The sequence below is a fragment of the Camellia sinensis genome, chromosome 7, assembly GCF_055761805.1.
Source record: "Camellia sinensis isolate YWXY chromosome 7, ASM5576180v1, whole genome shotgun sequence".
In the NCBI taxonomy this organism is placed as follows: Eukaryota; Viridiplantae; Streptophyta; class Magnoliopsida; order Ericales; family Theaceae; genus Camellia; species Camellia sinensis.
In genome coordinates this window covers 84,770,591-84,788,277 of record NC_138967.1, presented here as the reverse complement: position 1 = coordinate 84,788,277, position 17,687 = coordinate 84,770,591, and positions in this window count along the sequence as shown.

Below are 17,687 nucleotides of genomic sequence, written 5' to 3'. Positions count from 1 at the left end.
AGTGGGGGGAACAAACCCCGAAAAGGCGAGAACGCCAAACGAGGCACCGAAACAAGAACATGATCGGTTGAAAATGTTCGAAACGCGAAGGAAATCGCGAATCCGATGACGAAACGAGCGTAGAACGCGAAGAAACGGGCGAAAAGGGAGAGAGAAACGCTCTAGAGAGAGAGAGCAAGAGATTTTGGCGGAGGAGGAATGAGAAAATAGGGTTTAAAACCCTATTTTAAAACACCCAAGGTGAAAAGTCAAAACTGCCCCGCATCAGCAACTGTTTGCCGGTCGGCAATGTTTTGTGCCGGCCGGCACTTTTTTGTGCCGATGGACTTATTTTGATGCCGGCGGCCAGCCGGTGGCCTCCCCTCCCGGCCGGTGATGTTCCCACAGCCTTGTTTAGGCCATGTGAGGAGTTTTTGGTCTTCATAGCTCAAGAAAGTGCAAGAAAGTGCATTCCCGACACTCGACCGGCCTCCGTTCTGACTTCGGACTGCATCTGCCGTGCGTAGCACTTCAACCCATGCAAGGTGTATCCTTTTCGTATCCTTTTGGCTTTTGCAAGGTCCAAAAGTTTCCCCATGTGTATCGCATATCCATCGCACTGTTTTGTGCATTTCAAAATTGTTCGCACTGTGTTGCGCATCGCACTGTTTTGTGCATTTCAAAATTGTTCGCGCTGTTCTGCGCATCGCACTGTTTTGTGCATTTCAAAATTGTTCGCGCTGTGTTGCGCATCGCACTGTTTTGTGCATTTCAAACCGTCGCACTGTTTTGTGCATTTCAAATCGTAGCACTGTTTGTGCATTTCAAATCGTCGCACTGTTTTGTGCATTTCAAATTATCGCACTGTTTTGTGCACCTCACTTGCATCTTGCATGCATCCATTCGCGCTATCTTGCGCATCTCGCTTGTACTTGTTAGTACATTGCATTGTTTTGAACACAAACCGGCGTCGCGTAGCGTATAAGTCCAACTTTCAAAACTGGCTTCGCGTAGCGTATAAGTCCAACTTTCAAAACCGGCTTCGCGTAGCGTATAAGTCCAACTTTCAAAACCGGCTTCGCGTAGCGTATAAGTCCAACTTTCAAAACCGGCTTCGCGTAGCGTATAAGTCCAACTTTCAAAACCGGCTTCGCGTAGCGTATAAGTCCAACTTTCAAAACCGGCTTCGCGCAGCGTGTAAGTCCACTTGTATCTTTTTTTTTTGCATCTTATGAGGCACACGTGTCTCATTTGTTTCATTTTGCATTCCGTGTGGCATACATAGTCATGCATACATTTTGCATGGTCTGGCGAGACCTTAAACACGTACGGTCTAGGAGACCTTAAATCCTTGGAAGGTGCAAGACCTTTAATGCATTGGTGTGCACACTATTGCTTTGTACATATCTTAAGCCGCGTGTTGTCGCGCATTCCATGCAACATGCATCACTTGCATCATTTGCATAACAAAAAAAAAACATGCATAGTCATGCATACATTTTGCATTGGTCTGGTGAGACCTTAAACGCATACGGTCTAGGAGACCTTAAATCCTTGGAAGGTGCAAGACCTTTAATGCATTGGTGTGCACACTTTTGCTTTGTACATGTCTTAAGCCGCGTGTTGTCGCGCATTCCATGCAACATGCATCGCTTGCATCATTTGCATTTCAAGAAACAAAAAAAAACATGCATAGTCATGCATACATTTTGCATTCCGGTCTAGGAGACCTTAAATCCTCTAAAGGTGCAACTCCTTTGGTGTTTGTCGTGCCCGAACGACTTTTGGTGGTCTGGTAAAGCCACCTGCCTATGTTCGCGGTGAGTTCCTAGAAGACCAACTGGGATGGTGGAAACTAGAGTTCGAATGGCTTATGCCTAGAACGCAAAGGTTCGTGAGTTCCGAGACTAAAGTCTGGTTTAAATACCCAGGGGTGTATCCTCGGCTTGAAATCTGTATGGAAACCCCATAGATTGAGGCAGCTTGTCTGCGCCTCAGTCCTGGATACTGAACCAACCTAGTATATCGCCCTATTGGTAAGATAGGGAAAACTGCAAACATAGTCATTGCATCATAGTGCATTGTAGATTGCATGCATTCACTGCATCGCCTTCCGCCTATGGCGTGCGCCTTTCCAGGTTGAGCTTGGTTTGGTATGTGTCCTTACTTTTCATGTTAAAACACAGTTCTGCATGTGTATCGTGCCGATTCCACGCTGATATGTTAGTTGAGGGTTGCGGCACCTTTTCTGTGTTACACATGGCTCGTACATGTACATGCCTTTCCTAGGCAAAATTTGGTTTGGCTTGCGTGCCATATCCATTGTATCCATATCCACTCCATTGCATATTTGTAGATATTGCATTGTAGATTGCATGCATTCATTGCATCACCTTCAGCCTATGGCTTGCGCCTTTCCAGGTTGAGCTTGGTCTGGTATGTGCCCTTACTTTTCATGTTAAAACACAGTTCTGCATGTGTATCGCGCCGATTCCACGCTGATATGTTGGTTGAGGGTTGCGGCACCTTTTCTGTGTTACACATGGCTTGTATGTGTACATGCCTTTCCTAGGCAAGATTTAGTTTGGCCTGCGTGCCATATTCATGTATTACATTGTAGTGTAATTTTTACATCCGGCATTAGGATCGTAGTCCTTTCTCCAGCGGGTCGTTTCCCCACTTATGTCGATTCCACCCAATACTTGTTCTTGCGTCTGTCTACAATACTCATAGTTCAGTTGACCGTTCTATGGTAGACAGACTTGTTATCTCCATCAATCTATTTGACATAGGTGTGGTTTCGAACCGTTCATGATTGGATCACGATTCAAATGCTTTACATGTAGCTTGCATTGTTTCAATTACATTGCATCTTCATTTGCATTGTTTATACATTGTTTTGTATATATTGCATTTCGTTTTGCATCCACATTTGCATTGTCATGCATGTTGCTAACAATATTGTACCTGTTAAGTTTGTTTTCTTTGCAGGCACGATATTGTATGTACGGTTCATTTGAAGCTGGTGCAACCAGACGAGCCGCACAGGTATTGTATCTCCCGAGTGAGACGTGTTGAGAATTCCATAATTCTCTTACATCATTTCTGCATTGTAGTGTAGTTTGGTATGCTAGCTTAAAACTGTCGCATGTTTGCTTCGTTACAGCTTTCTTTGCATGATCATAGGTTATGCTCGGCTCTGTGCATTGTCTTGCATTTTGCCCCTGCCTTCGGGCGCATATCTTGATTGTCTTGCATGTTTGTCTAAGTCTTCGACCTTGTCAAAAATGGGTCGTCTCTGGGCTTTGACATGCACTCCCGTCATTGTTATGACTTTCGAGTTCTGTCAAAGAGGGGCAACTGTAGACACCCCATTTTTGACCGTCCTCAAGACTTGGACGTCACCGTTTGAACACACGGTGATCTTCCATGTTTGTGTTCGTTTGGAGTTCCCGGAGGTCTTGGCTCGCGCACCTTGCCTCAGGATCCCCGAACTCGACCGTTTAGTGTCTGGTTTTGCACCAAACACTTGCATCTTGCCCTTGAGAGGCAGGGTGGGGCTTGTAGATCATCCCCACCCACCACCGGCAGTGGCTAGAGGCCACCGGCTGGTGTTTGCTGCCACCGGCAATTTTTATTGCCGGCCGGCACTTTTTGTTGCCGGTCAGCACTATTTTGTGCCGGTCGGCACTCTTTTTGGCCAAGATGGCATTTTTGGCCGGCCGATTGCTGTTCATCTGCTTTTGCAGATATTTTTAGACAGCTGTCTTACTTTTGCATCCCTCTATACACGTGTATGGAGGGATCTCCCTCTTATGAAGCTTGTCTTGTAAGCTTTACAAGACAAGAAGCTTCTATATAGAGGAGCTCTCTCTCTTGTTGCAAGGGTTGGAGATTTTGGACATTAGAGGGAGAGAAAAATACAGACCAAGCTCTGGTTTTAGGGTTAGGATTAGATACACATCCTATCTCTCTCTTTTTTTTCCTTCTTGTGTGTGTAAAATAGTGTTGAGTTCATACTATTGCACACAAACACCTAGTGTTTCACCTTCCTTTGGCTCTTGAGGTTCTAAGGGACTGGTTTTGAATTTTTGGTGTTGGATCCAAGCTAAAGGAGGCCATTAGAGCACCATTTGTGAAGGGATCATCAAGGGTAAGAAACTTACACCTTTTTTTCCCAATTTTGCATTGATTTTCTACCTATCTTAGAGCTGTTTTTGTGCTTATTGTATAACATAAAAAAGTTCTGTTTTTAAGCCCCCTTTATTGTTTATTAAGAGTGTTTTGTTGTTTGAGGGTGGTTGACCCCCTCTTAGGCCTTGAAAGGCCTCATTTTAGGCCATTTTGTGCTAGCTCCGGGATTTTGGTGTTGGGGTCTCTTCACCACTGAAATCTTGAGGGATTTCAGTGGTGAAGATGATGCCTTGAAGTCCCAAGAAGGAGAGGGCCACCCCCTCTCCTTGTTGTCCTTGAAAAGGGCATATTTTGGTCTCATGAGAAAGCATTATGCTTGAGTGTGTGTTGAGCATGCTTGGGCTATTTTTCATGCTTATATATCCATAATATAACATGATTTCAAGTTGGTTTTGGTACTCCATGCATGCTTAGCATAGTTGCCATGTAATGCCTTGTTTATGCCTTAATATGCCTTAGGTTGTTAACCTTTGTTGGAGCATGTTTTAGGCTTAGTCTTGTGAAGATTATGTGCATATTTTGCCATGTTTTAGGTCTGTCCATAAGTGTTTGGGTTGATTTTGGCATGCTTGATATAGCTCCTTTGTATTTGGGCTTGTTGGCCTTGAGTATGTGCATGTGTAGCATGACATCTTTGCATCGATTTGGTGATTTGGGGTCACTTTATATGTTATTTCAGTCCCATTTCCATGCTTGTTTGATTGCCTTGCATGCATCTTTAATGCCTCTTAAGCTTGTGTAGCAATGCTCCATGTTTCGGTGTTTATGCATGCCTTTGTTTTTGAGTCACTTAGATGCCATCTAAGTAGTCCTTTAGCTTTGTTTTAACATGCTAAACCTCTGATTTTGGTCCTTCCTTTCATGCCATGTTTGGTCTTGTTAAGTGTAGTTCAATGCCCCATTGATTTGCTTTGAACACTTAGGCCATTTGGTGCATGCTTGGCTTAATTTGCTGCTTGGTTTGGCACCATGTATTGGCATGATTTTCAGAGCTTATGTTGCATGCTTTTAGTCCATGAATGCCTCTTTCAAGTGTTCTTGAATGTTGCTTGCTTTGTGCTTAAGTGTTCGCCTTCAATTAGGTACATGTGTGCATGTGCTTTGGTCTCCATTTTTGGGCATTAATGGCTACTGTTTTAGGCCTATTTAGAGTTGCCTAATTCATGCATAAGTCCATCTTTGCATCCATTTGCATGCCCCTATGTTTGCTTGTATGCTTGCATAAGCTTGTCACCATGCCATGTTGCATCCTTAGTTTGTATGCTTAGGTTGCATTGCATCTTGCATGCATGCCTTGTTCCTTGACTTGATGATAGGAATTGGGCCTTGTTTGGTTTGATTGGTGTGCATTGCATTTGAAATCAAAGTTGCATACTTGGTTCTTTGGGCCATCATGCATGGAAATGCGTGATTGGTGGTCCGAGAATCGAGGCACATGCCCCTTTGAGTCATTATCATGATAAGGGACATGGTTGGTGCATATATGCCTTGAATTGTGCTGCCATGCTTTGCCTTGCCCTCTGTTGCTGTCATTTGCAGATTCTGCAGGAACATTCTGCCGATCGGCAGTGTAAGGTGCCGGCCGGCAACAACTTCTCTGCCGACAGCCTCATTTTGTGCCGATGGCCACATACTGCTGCCGGTGGTAATTCCAATCAGCCGGTGGTACTCCCCAATGTCCAGGGATGCAGTCCTGAGGTTTTGACAGCCTCCAGAGGAGTGAAGGAAGGAAAACAGAGGCAGCCTATGCATGGCGGCGTGTTTCCCGAGGCGGTTTACTGTTTTTATTTAGCTTAATTTAATTTGTTAATTAAATTAATTAATTTGTAATTATTAATTAGCTTGCGTAGTTAATTAATCTGTAATATTTATTTGGTCCCTCCGAGCGAGGGCAAATCTGTAATAAGTGTGTGTGGGTGGTGTGTATGTCTTCCAACCTCACTTCTTTCTTCCCTTTTATTTACCTGCTTACGATGGTAGATTAGGGCACGTTTAAATTAGCATACCTTATGCTATGCATGTGTGCATCCATGCATTTGTATTGCATGCATTAGGCTCGGTACATCACGCTAACTGCATTTGTACTTCAAATTCTAAACTGAATATGTGATAGTTGTGCATTCTCACATGCCATGTTTAGGATAGCCGAGCCTATTCTAGCAACACTTGGTATGCGATGCATTAGGCACTTAACATGGACTTGGATCATGCATGTTTGCTAACGAGTTCTTTGTTTTGGCACGGAGTACGATGTAAGTATTTCCGCTTTAGCATATCGCATGAGTGTGAATGTTAACATGACAGCATGCTTAACATGTGGCTAGATGCTTATGTGTTATAAACTGCTTGGACGCCTGTGGGTGAAGGTTGGATTGTTTGAGTTGGAAGAACTCATTGAAATCCGTGTTTTAGCCTACTTGCGAGTAGCAAATCCAAAACATTTTCCAAAACAAATGGATATGCGATGCTTACTTCCAAATTAGACAATCTAGTCTATACTTGTTTGCTGTGCGCATAACATAGTAATTCTAGGCTAATAATTGGTTTAAGAACACATAAAGTTTTCAAAAACGGATATCACGGTTAGTAGAGGCCGGTCTTCGGACCGGGCGAAAGGGGGTGCTCATAGCTGACCTTCCCCGATCGTACCCAAGCTCCCGAGCCGAGACAACTCCGGTGATGACGGACATGTGGCCTTCGGCACCGAGTCAGGGTTTCCTAAATTCTCCCATAAAAAATATTTAGGTGGCGACTCTGTATCTGGCAAAGCAGTCCATGTTTGGCACTACTTTTTCAAAAATCTGTTTCTCAAAACGATTTGCCAGATTTGGACTCTTTGGTTCAGATTAAGAACCGCGACACAAAATCGCGAGTCCGAACTGTAGCGTGAGGCCCACGCGGGCGCGTCTACACCTCCGTTGGCATAGGTTCAAATCTTTTTGGGAAAACAAATATTTCAAGCTCTTATGGTCGGAGAAAACCTCAAACTTCTCACCATACAAGTAATGCCTCCAAATTTTCAAGGCAAACACTACTGCGGCTAGCTCTAAGTCGTGGGTAGGGTAATTCTTCTCGTGAGTTTTCAACTGTTGTGAACCATACGCTACAACCTTTCCCTCTTGCATCAACACACAGCCAAGTCCATCCCAAGACGCATCACAAAAGACAGTATAACCTAAACCCCTTTCTGGAATTATCAACACCAGTGTTGTGGCCAATCTAGTTTTTAACTCTTGGAAAGATCTTTCACATGCCTCGCTCCACACAAATTTAACCCCCTTTCTAGTCAACCTAGTCAAAGACGCGGCTAATCAAGAGAAGTCTCTCACAAAGCGCCGATAATACCCTGCCAACCCCAAGAAACTCCGGATCTCAAAGACATTCTTAGGTTGCTCCCAATCTTGCACAGAATCTATCTTCGATGAATCTACGGTTAGTCCCTCTCTTGACATAACATGGTCCAAAAACTTTACCTCAGTGAGCTGTAGACGTCCCCAAACGTCCCGGGAGGGAATCCCGTTTTGTTCTTTGGGCTCACTACAGTTCAGGACTCAGTGTCACGGTCCTGTATCTAATCTCGCGGAGTGCAATGCAAGACCGATGAATCATCAAAGAGTCCAAATCCGGCAAATCGTTTTGAAAAACAGATTTTTAGAAAGAAGTGCCAAACATGGACTGCTTTGCTAGATACAGAGTCGCCACCTAAATATTTTGTTTTGGGGGAATTTAGGAAATCCTGACTCGTGCCTAAGGCCACGTGTCCGTCATCACCAAAGTTGCCTCAGCTCGGGAACTTGGGTACGATTGGGGAAGGTCACTTCGTGAGCACCCCCGCTCGCCTGATCAAAGATCGGCCTCTACTAACCATGATATCGAGTTTTGAAAATATTATGTGCTCTTATTCCGGTTATTAGCCTAGAATTATATGTGATGCACACAACATACAAGTATAGACTGGATCGTTTGAGTTGGAACAAAACATTTCATGTTTGTTTATTTGAAAGATGGTTTGATGGTGCTACTCGCAAGTAGGCTAAGAAGTGGATTTGCCACCCTCAAGTGGGCTTAAGAAAACATGATTTTGCCACTCTCACGTGGACTTAAAACTCCCACAGGCATTTAGGCAGTTATATCACATAAGCACATAGCCTCATGGTAAGCATGCTATCATGGCAGTCACTCACACGCATGCAAGGATGCTAAAGCGTAAACACTTACCGAGTACTCCAAGCCAAAGAAAGAAGCTAATTAGAAATTATGTGTGAATCCTAGCTATGCTAAAATGTCTAATGCAACATATGCAAAAATGCAACTAAGATAGGCTCGACTATTCTAAAATGGCATATGTAATGCAACAACTGATACACGTATTCAACTCGGAATTGAAATATGATGCAGTTAGTATGATGCGCCGAGCCCGGTGCATGCAAAACAGATGAATGGATGCAAACATGCAAACATGAAGGATGCTTAATTGAAACATACCATAATCTAACCATCATAAGCTGGTAAATAAAAGGGAGAAAGACGTGGGGTTGGAAGGCATGAATCACACACACGCCCGCTTATTACACAATTCGCCGTCTCTCGGAGGGTCCGAATAAATAATACAAATCAAACGAATAATTAACTATTCTAGCTAATTAATTATTACAAACCCTTAATTAATTAACAAATTAATTACAAGATAAACTAAGTATGAAATAAAAGGGGCCGCCACAGCTCCGCCTCGAAATGATTGGATGATGCATGTTCAATTTGTTGTGCTCGAAAACCCGTTGCCATGCCAACTGTTGCCGCTGTTTGCACTGTTCTGCACCTCTGAGAATTGTGAAAATCCTAAGGTTGCTTCTGAACCATTCCCTGAGCATTTCGGGATGCCACCGGCCATGGAGATTTGGTCACCGACCAGAAGTTGGGCCATTGGCTAGACTTTTGTGGTCGGCCAGCACTGAGTGTAGTCGACCGGCCATTTCTTCCTGCAGAACATTGGTTTTTGTTGCAGCAGAGGACAGACAGTGCATGGCAAGGCATTTACAAGACAATGTGTGCATAGCCACTCCCCCTATCATGCTGTGAACTCAAGGGGATATGGATTTTGACCCTCGGGCCACCAATCACACATTTCAATGCATGATGGCCAAAGGTGCCAAGTTTGCAAATCAATGTAAAAATGAATGCAACAAAACAAATGAATGCTAGACACCCTATCATGTTGAGATCAAGAGCGTCGGTGACTGAGGATCGAGGTACGTTTCGTCACTTCAAGTACGAACGTCCCTCATTCCTCATGTTTAGTTTGACACCCCAAACCAAACATAATGCAATGTATGTATGCCATATACAATGCAAGGCATGTAACTAATGCAATGCAATATGAGCATGTTAACTCAAAGTAACCCAATGCTACCTAAGCACGCAAACTAATGCCAATGTAACATGAATATGCCAAGTATATAACAAGGTTATGTAATGCAACTAGCTAATCATCATGTAATACACTAAGTATATAAACATGATGGAATGCGAACATGCAAGTAATGTAATAAGATGCAACATGCCAAATATGTGACTATATGTAAAGGTGGGTTTAAACCGAAATGGGAGACCTCGGCCATACCCAAAAACAGTGGCCAAAAGTGATGGATGAAGGCACCAAAATGCAAAGCAAACATGCATGCTAACTAGCCTATCACTTAAGCATGGAAAGGGGAACTTTTAAACACATTTAAAAGAGACTAATGTAGACAAATGACATGCATGCTAAGCTCTGAAAATGTGTAAAGGACGATGCCAAATCAACCAAGCCATGTTAGTAAGGCATGCACTGAAGGCCAAAACTTGAGGCTAACAAAGGGGGGAGGGAAGCTATGGTCATACCAACCAAGCCTCAAAAAACCAAAATGATTTAAATCAGTCCTAGGGCAAACCAAAATAAGGCTAGGACATGCATGGAATATGGCCAAAACATGCTAAGAAATAGGCACCAAAACAAGGGCATTCAAGACTACAAAGAGAGTATTCCACTATAACTACCTCAACCAAACATGGCATGGGTTAGGCAATGAAAAACAGAGCTAAAACATGCCAAAATGAGTCCCAAAACCCACTGATATGGCAGCCTAAAGACTTAAACAAAGAGGCATGCACAATGACCCCTTTTCAAAGCATAAAACAACTCTTCAAAGCATTGAAAGGATGGTAAATGCAAGCATACAAGCATGGAACATGGACTGAAATAGCATGATAAGTGATTCCAAAACACTGAAATAGCCCAAATAAAGCATGCTCATGACTCACACACCCAAAGCTAACAAGCTAAAATGCATGGTGGCTATACAAAGCATGGAAAACATGACCAAATCAACAACAAAAAAAGCTTAAACATGTCACAACATGGCTAAAAGCTTCATGAAGCCAAGCTAAAACATGCAAGCATGATGGTCTAAATGCATGCTACATGTTATGACAATAGAGGGGATTACAAAGCAAGTGCATGATGCATGCAATAGGCTATCAATCCGACCAAAAACATAGGTATAACATGATAAACTAACACCAAATACCCACTGAAATGAAGCCAAATGAAGCTAAGCAATCATGCTACCTTTATGAGCCCTAAATGCAAGCAAATGAGGCACAAAGGGAGAGGGGTGTCCTGCCCCTATACATGACTTCAAAACCACTTCTCCACCACTAAAAATCCTCTGGATTTTAGTGGTGAGAAGGTCGAAATAAAGGGGTTCCAAAGCCCTAAGAGAAAGGCACAAAAAGAGGCCAAACAAGGCCTAAGAGGGTGTAAACAACCCCCAACCCAAAAGCAACCTTAAACAAACATCTTAAGCATAAAAATACAGAACTTTTATCAGTTATACACTAAGCTCGAAACAATATGTAAACAGGTCTAAAACCTTAAGTAAAAATGGGAAATAAAAGAGGTGGTTCTCACCCTTGAAGAACACTTCAAGAACACCAACTCTAGCACCTCCTTTTGATCAAAACCAACTTAAAAACTCTGAAATCAAACCCTTAGAACCTCAGCAACCAAAGTATAGTGTAATACTAGGTGTCTTAGTGCAAAACTAAGAACAAAAACCCCTTTAGAACACTCTTACGCACACAACTATGTAGAGAGAGGGAGATATAAAGAGATATAGATATATATCTTGTATATCAGATGCTTCAACCTCTGGAAAGGGAGTGGAGGCCCTCCGTTTATAGAGAGATCAATTTGCCAAGCTTCCAAGAGAAGCTAAACAAGGGGGAAATCCCTCCATACACGTGTATGGAGGGTAGAGTCTGTGCTCACCAGCTGGCACAGCTGGCATGCACAATGCCTGAAAAAGGTAAATAAAAGGGGTCGGCCAGAAAAGGGGTCGATCGACCAAAACAAAAGCCGATCGACCACCAAATTTTGCCAGTCGGCCAAACATTTGGCCGATAACAATAAAACATGGCCAGTGGCATCATGCCATAGCCATTGGGTTTCAGGGATGGCTAACAAGCCACTTTCCACACTCAGAAGCACAAAACACAAGCCCCTGGTGTACAACCAAAGACAAAACAGTCAGGTTGAGAGATCTCGAGGCGAGGCGCGTGGCCGAGACCACCGAGAACTCAAAATGAACACGAACATGAATGATCACCGAGTGTTCAAACGGTGGCGTCCAAGTCTTGAGGACGGTCAGAAATAGGGTGCCTACATGAGCCAAAACTCGCACTTCTCAAACTTGGCATACAACTGATGCTCCCTAAGCAAGTCAAGAACTATCCTCAAATGAGCCTCGTGTTCCTTCTCGGAGGTTGAATAAATTAGAATGTTGTCAATGAAAACGACTACAAAACGATCGAAATATTCCCTAAAAATTCAGTTCATTAAGTCCATGAAAGAAGCCGATGTGTTAGTCAGCCCAAATGGCATTACAAGGAACTCGTAGTGGCCATCACGCGTACGAAAGGCCGTTTTCTGGATGTCCTCCTCCCGGACTCTCAACTGGTAGTACCCCGACCTCAAATCTATCTTCGAAAAGCAACAAGACCCCCTAAGTTGATCAAATAAGTCATCTATTCTGGGTAAAGGGTATTTGTTCTTGACAGTAACTCAGTTCAACTTGTAGTAATCAATACACAATTGCAACGACCCATTCTTCTTCTTCGCAAAGAGGGTCGGCGCTCCCCAAGGTGACGTACTAGGGCGAATGAAGCCCTTGTATAAAAACTCTTGGAGTTGAATCTTCAACTCATGCAACTCCGCGGGTGCAAATCTATACGGCGCCATGGAAATTGGTGCCATCCCGAGCACTAAGTTGATGGTGAACTCAATCTCCCGATGGGGTGGCAAACTAGTAAGGTCCTTGGGAAACACGTCTGAATACTCACACACTACTCTTGGCAACTCAACTAGAGTCCCGCCACTCTCAATGTTCAAAAGAATAGCTAGAAGACCACTAAGCTCATCCCTACTACGAGGATCACATACTGGCGATAAGAACCGATCAACCCTGTCTCCCAGAAAATAAAAACAATCTCCACCCGATGTGCACACTGTGACCCTCCGCCGGAAACAATCAATCACTGCCCGATATGAAGACAACCAATCCATGCCTACAATGACATCAAAACTGGACATGTCCAACAACACAAAAGCAAATGGGAGTCTACGCCTGGCAACCTCTATCTCACAATCACGACATCCCGGATCTAAGTGAACTGTAGCCCCGATTGGTGACTTTACTTTGAGTGGAGACGCTAACTGTACCACCTCTAGCCCCAATGCAGATACAAATGCAGCAGACATGAAAGAATGAGACGCACCCGTATCAACCAACACACTGGCCAAAGAATTACACATAATAAAAATACCTCTCACTACCAAGGATCCTGGAAACTGCTCTGGCGTGGTAACTGCGTACACGCGCCCCTGTGGCCTCTGCACTACCTGCTCGTCTCTCGGAGCATAGGCCTGCTGTACTGACTGAGCCGAAGTGGCTCCTTGGTGAACTCATGAAGCCTGAGCTGGGTGGGCCTGCTGGTGGCTCTGTGTCTGCCTAGACCCTGAAGCGCCAGACGCGCCTCCCAACTGAGGGCAAGCTCTCTTCATATGCCCTGACTGCCTGCACTGAAAGTAAGTGGGCCACTGACCCCTACTCTGAGACTGACTCTGAGATCAGTTAGGCGGTGGTAATGGCAACATCTGTTGTCCTCCTTCTTTCTGTGGACAAGCAAAGGCCTTGTGACCTGGCTAGCCACACTTGAAGCATGAAAACCCACCCAGTGCAATCTTTCCCGGGCCCACACTAGGCAAGGGGTAAGTAGATCTAGCCTGTTGCGACTGAGACTGAGATGAAAAGGTGCTCTTACTCTTCTTGTTGGGCCAAAAGTCCCCCTGTGACCCTTGGCCCCTAGACCTCGAATTCTGAAGTCTCTCCTCCTCAGCCTCCACAATAATCTCCACATGTGCAGCCACCTCCACAAGGCGATCATACTCTCAGATCATATTCCCAGCAACCTTGAACAAGATCTTTGTCCTCAACCTCTGCTCAAACTCATAACAGCGGCGCTCTTCCGTCGCTACCAACTCCGATGCAAATCGGAACAAACTAGAAAAGGCCGCTTAAAATTCGACCACAGACATGTTTAGCAGCTTAAGGTCCTTGAACTCCTGTCTCAACCTCTCTCTAGCCGTGGGAGGAAGGTACTTGTCTTGGAAAGCCACTACAAAAGCCTTCCATGTCGGTGCTATCCGGCCCTTGGCATACTTCCACCATTGGCCCGCATCACCCTTCAGATGGTAACTTGCAAGGGTCACCCTCAACTCGCTATCCTCTATATGGAGCATCTCAAAAGTCTTTACCGTTTGTTCTAACCATTCATCTGCCTTCTTCGAATCGGGGCCGCCATGGAATTCATCCGGCTTGGCCCTTAAAAACTCCCTCGTGAGGAAGCTAGCTCTAATCTCTGCAACGGTCTCCCTTACTTGGGTTTCCGCCCTCAAAATGTTCATAGACTCCCTCAATGCCCCAGCCATCTCCCGGGCTAGAGCCCCCATTGCGGCTTGGCCGGCTTGCCCCGGCACCTCCGCTTGCCCCACTTGTTCGAACATGTTAGCTTGGCCTACGACTTCTTCTTGCACCGGTGCCTCATGGACCGGTACTCCATGTGCACCCTGGCATCCCCTACCATGCCTTCCACCCTTACCACCTCATGTTCGGATCCTTTTAGACATCCTAATTGAGAAACAAAATAAACAAACTTAGCACATAATTCCAAATGTGCTCGCAACTTGCCTCACACGTTAAACTAAAACAACTACACATATCCTACCACATAAGCAATTTAATTCACTCCACATAAGCACGTAGTCACATAAACACATACGAATTATCCTTTAGTGATGAGATCCGTCCCATGAGAAACCAAGAATTCTTAGTAGAATGAGTATTGATCAGGTACCCTTCTATTAAGATCTCAAGGAATCTAATAGGCGCAGATAACATCCCAAAAGTCTAATCCCATACCCACATAGTCACATAAGCATGTTGTCACATAATCATAAAAGCAAAACATTTCCTAGTCATGCAAAATGAACCCAATGCGGTATAACAACCACTTCCCGCGAGCCCCAAGTATTCAAACCCGGTAGCTCTGATACCAAGTTGTCTCGCCCCGAAAATAATTCAACATGAAACCCCAAACGAACAACATTCTCTATGCATGGACAATAACTCTTCCATATTCATTCATATAATATTTGGATTTAATACAACAATTCCACATGCAGTATACATTCACTAAACAGAAGGATATATGAATCTATAGCATGTGAAGCACCTATCATCAAAATAATAAAGTGCCCTTGCGGGCTTACATCTTCCAAGGCAATAGCCCGGTTACACAAAAAGGGTCTTCGAACCCATACATGTTAGCCCTTGGCTTTACAAAAGAATTCACAACAAAAGAAGAGCCATGTGCTCTTTACAATTATTCACGCCCTCAATGGCGGGATCACCACATCTTTACCTGCACCAAAACCCATAGGGGTGAGCATAAAGCCCAGTAGAGAAATACCAAACAAAGTATATATGTTTAAGTTAGATGTCCAAAATTGAATGCAAGTGCAAATGCGATGCAATACTTTTTCAAAATATTACTCACGTCTTTCTTGAGAAACACCATGCATTTCATTTATAATTACAATCTCATAAATTTCCAAGTTTAAACTTTTAATCATAAGGGGCGGTAAATACAACACTGGTAATCCCTAGGCTGGTGTCTGCAAGTAGACTCTACGAGTACTACCAAACTATCATTTTTACCGGTATTAACCGGAAGGCTCGACACCTATCCCCGCGGTTTTTCTAGTCTTTCGCCATGGACACTCAGGCCAACTTATCAAATTCAAGTACACCCCCTAACCAAACTTACCACCGTATTTACCCCATACACAGTTCCTAGTTCTCATTACAGCATAATCTTTTCCAAAGAAAAAGTTTTTCAATTCATTTCAAGATGAGCATTGGAGAAAAATTAAATGGGAATATGATGCAATGCATAATAGCTCATAACATTCTTCTATTTCAAATATCTCTACACCAACATCAATTCACTACATTATCCATTTCTTCTTCTCAATGATACTCCACAATTTACCATGCCATCAAATCATAGCACTAACAACATCTTTCATGCTCAATTCACAACAATTGGCCCTCTTCAAGATTACATAAGATGCCTTTCCAATTATCAATTCTAATGTTTACAATTTTCTCTCACCAAGATGCACAACCATTTGTTATTTTACAACAATACACTTCAAATATTCAACAATAATGTTAGGATAATAGCTCTTTTCTCATACATTAGGTAAATTATCACTATGCTACACAATGAGATGAGAGTGTCACTCTCTAGTCTTTGTTGAAACCACAAGATATCTCTAAACATGATTTCACCTTTCAAATTTCAAAACAAAATATATACGTTCTACGGCTTTTTGACAAGAATCAAAATTAACATCTTTCCCTTCTTTTGAATGGAGTTTTTCTTTCAAAATGCCACACTTACCATACATGAGTTAAAATCTTTAAGGGGATAGTTGAGAAAGAAAGAGAGAGATCAAAAACCCATTTTGAAACCCTAACATTTATGAGACAAGATTAAAACTTCAAAATCATTAATGAATCCTTCAAAACCAACCAAATCTACCATAAACACATATATAACTCAAGGAAATTTCCCTACCTCAAGATCTTGATGGAGAGATGGAGATGATGAGAGGGAAGAACCCTAGAAATCAAAGTTGTCAAAGCTCAATCCCCACCACACAATATTGTTCTTGCTTACTCATCAAAATAGAGAAAGATGATGTTGAATCTAGACTCTAAGATTTGCAAGAATGAAAGAGTTTTAGTGTTTTGATGATGTTTTCTAGAGAGAAGGAGGGGAGAAATGAGGTTTAGAGTGAGAGAAAGAGGCCCAAAATGACATATAGGTTCGGCCAAAAGACAAAAAAAAAAAAAAAACAGAGTTTTCGGATCTGCCCCGCCCCGCACATGCGGCTACCCTCTCCTGCACGTGCGGCACTGATCCCCGCAAGTGCGGCTGGTCCAGCACTTGCCCTCCGCACCTGCTTTTTAAGTAGAATGCAACACACATTGCCTCCCCTTTCCCCCCACGTGCAGCTTGGCCTCCCGCATGTGCAGCCCTGGCCCCCGTACGTGCGGCACGTGCCCAGCAACCCAGAATCTCCTGATTCAACTCCCAGACACTCCAGACTAGTCCTCGCGCTCTCCGGAACAAGCGAGGTCTAAAACCAAAACGCAACAAGAGTAAGGATTTTATTTTAAGAACTAAATTTCGGGTATTTCAAGCTCAACGAGAATAAAAGAAAGTAGAGCGAAGAAGGAAAGAGAGGAGAAGAAAGGGAGGAAAAAGGTGACCCGGTCGCCACAACCCGTTCTTTTCAAATAATTGCCATATGCATCTTCCCTCCGTACCAAAGTACACATCGAATTGTAATTTCATAAATTCATCACAATTCACGCATACTATCACCCACTCAACACATTTCTCAACACATTCCACCTTTTGCCGATTTGATAGGGCGGGATAGTAGGCACCCAATTCTTAACACCTTCCTTTTTTTGCCGGCTATTATACAGTGGGAAGTGAACTCCCAAAAACCATTTTCAACTTTAAATAAAACATCTATTTTTCCACTTTTGCCAGCTATTTTACGGTGGGACTGTGTGGACACCCAAAAATATTTTTCCCACATTCATCCGGTGATAAGCCTAGACAGGGCATTTGGGCACCTTTAATTCAAAACTACCCCCACATTTGCCGGCTATTATATGGTGGGACGTGGGCCCCCCAAAACCTTTTTCAACTTCCCGCACGGGTACCAACGCAACACCACCCAACATAACTCAACCCAAACTCAACACAACTCAACATGATTCAACACAACTCAACATGATTCAACACAATTCAATATAGTTCAACACAATTCAATA